Raw genomic sequence first — 2688 nt, forward strand, 5'->3', positions numbered from 1 at the left:
TGACCTTGTGATCCACCTGCCTCAGCCTCCCAAAGTGCTGGGAGGCATGAACCACCGTGCGCCTGGCCACACTTTTTTTTTTTCTTAATTAACTTAATGACTCTCTCCCTTGACATTTTGGTAAGCTTCTGTACTTATTTTATCTGGTTCTAACTCTATTGTTGAGGCCTAATGCTGATATGTTTGTCTTAAAGGCCTAGAAAAGCAATGTTTTCCTCAAGAATAACTTGATTCTGTGCTATTGGTTTTTCTTGATGTCTGAATTATTCCATGTAACCAGGAAACTTAATGTGCTTTTACTTTTTCTAAGAGCCATATGTTTCCCTGCTCAAGGTACTTATTTTTTTGTTTACTTCTTCTATAATATAGTGTATACTCATAACCTTGGACACACACTCATCAAGTGTCAAATTGAATTCAAGTACCTTTTCATTAGGTTAGATTTTCAGATTATCTAAAAGGACTTCCTATAAGAAGCAACTACACTGCAGGAATATTTATTTTTTGGTAATTGGCCTAGGAAACAAAGATTCTGTGTTTTATCAAGGTAATTTCCTGTGCTTCATGCTGTCTTTATTAGTTTGTTGTTGTTGTTGTTTTTGAGACCGAGTCTCACTCTGTTGCCAGGCTGGAGTGCAGTGGTGTGATCTCGGCTCACTGCAACCTCTGCCTCCCAGGTTCAAGCATCAGCCTCCCGAGTGGCTGGGACTACAGGTGCATGCCACCACACCCAGCTCATTTTTGTATTTTTAGTGGAGATGGGGTTTCACCATGTTGGCCAGGATGGTCTCGATCACTTGACCTCGTGGTCCACCCACTTCAGCCTCCCAAAGTGCTGGGATTACAGGCGTGGTGAACTACCGCACCCGGCCAGGTTTGTGGTTACTTAGGAAAACTGAGTCTTTAGCCTTTTAAAAAGAAAAAAAAAAAAAATGCAACTTTCTGCATTTGCTTTTGCAATTTTTATTCTTTAAGATAGGGTCTCACTATGTTGTCCAGTCTGGCCTTGAATTCCTGCACTTAAAGGATCCTCCCACCTCATTCTCCTGAGTTGCTGGGACTACAGGTGCACACCACTATGCTCAGCTTACTCTTAAAATCTTTAGTCACAATCCTGTGGTAGTTCATGAGGATGATTGAGTGTTCACACTTATGTGTGAGATGTGCCACCCTCAGACCTTGAAATCTTCAGTCACTCTTGGTAAGTGAACAACTATTATTTCACTATGATCTGCAATTCTGTTTTAATTAAATGTTTTATACCTTTTGACATATTTGGCCGGCTTTCTCAATATCAGAGTTCTAAATGAAGTCTTTTCAACCTAGAATTGTCTTTGAGGTTTTCTAGTTGGGCTCCTGGAGAGCCTCAAAGGATGTATTTTTCAGCTTGTAGAGATGTTAAACTAATTAGGCTTGTTTGATGTATTGAGTTGTATGAGAAGCATTGGAGGCACAGATGGGATCAAATAACGAAGTGATGCTAAATCTTCTCTAAGTTATATTTATATGGCTATGTTATTGATGTGAAAGATCTAAAAATTATGTAAAATTTATAAATGTTTGATGGTCCTAATGTGATGCTGTTAGTCATTTTTCTGGTTGTTGTCTTAAAATGCTGTATGCAATAAACATAACGGAGTTTCCTTTTCAATTGCTGAACCCTCATCAGATTTTTAACCATGGCTGTTTTAAGCCTCCGTCTTCCGCAGTTTTAATTCTTCTTTAAATGCATCTGCAATCAGATTCATGGAAAAGACTCTGGCCAATATGCCTGAATATAGATTTCTGATAAGTTTAAGATCAATGGACTAAGTAAAGATATTCAGGACCCCCATGAAGAAACTGATAAATTCATGTAACTGACAACTAAGATTAAACAGAACAAAAATTAATTACATGAGATTAAATATCTAATGAAGACAGATATTTGAAACATTGTTGGTTTTTTACTTAAATGTTTTGTTTTCCAGATTTAAGGAGACTTTCTCTCTCAATCTATCTGTAGTTTACAACCATTTGGTAAAGTATACTTTTGTGAACAAAACTGGCAACATTTACTTTTTCTCTGTCCCTCCAAACTTTGGAAACTATTTGTGAGTATTCTTAATTTTTATGGCAATGAAGTTGTTTGCATAAGTTTAATTAGAAGCTGCTTTTTTAATAACAAGGTACAATCGGAAACATTGGTTACGTTACCAAGCTTTTAAATGTAATGTCATATTTTAAGTTATTTGTAGGTATAGCAGAAAAAGTCTGAAGTCTGCCTTAGATTAGCTTTCTAGCCTTGAGAAGCTTTTAAAGTCAAATCTGAGGTTCCTATGTGGTCAATTACTATTTCTGCTGTGCTTGTGTGAATTTATCAGGACAAATTTGATAAAACACAAATAACAAATTAGTCTTACTCAGATTATCTTTGGGAGAAATTAGAATAACTGTAGAAAGAAAAGTTATGTTTCTATGTTTCTAAAGAAAAATTAAAATATACCTGTTATTAGATTGTAATCCTGTGTGGGGTATTTTTGTTTGTTTGTTTGAGTTTTTATTATTTACCTGTGGACTGAACTGGATCTTAAATTCTTCTAGGTTCCTCCAGTCTACTTTTCTCCCATGGAATTACTAAGAATGGGAACTGCTCTTTCCTAAAGCCCTGTAAGCTGAAGTTAGACAACTTGATGTAAATTTCAAGGG

The 2688-nt window shown here is 36.3% G+C and overlaps 1 non-coding gene across 1 annotated transcript; it reads left to right on the plus strand.

The window, feature by feature from the left end:
* The first annotated feature begins 1111 nt into the window (after nucleotides 1–1111).
* On the plus strand, nucleotides 1112–1211 carry LOC117099520. The gene has a single exon (XR_004443855.1). It is a non-coding gene; the product is annotated as a small nucleolar RNA U13 (small nucleolar RNA).
* The last annotated feature ends 1477 nt before the right edge of the window (nucleotides 1212–2688 follow it).

The sequence above is a fragment of the Trachypithecus francoisi genome, unplaced genomic scaffold (genome assembly GCF_009764315.1).
Source record: "Trachypithecus francoisi isolate TF-2019V2 unplaced genomic scaffold, Tfra_2.0 Lachesis_group16, whole genome shotgun sequence".
Lineage (NCBI taxonomy): Eukaryota > Metazoa > Chordata > Mammalia > Primates > Cercopithecidae > Trachypithecus > Trachypithecus francoisi.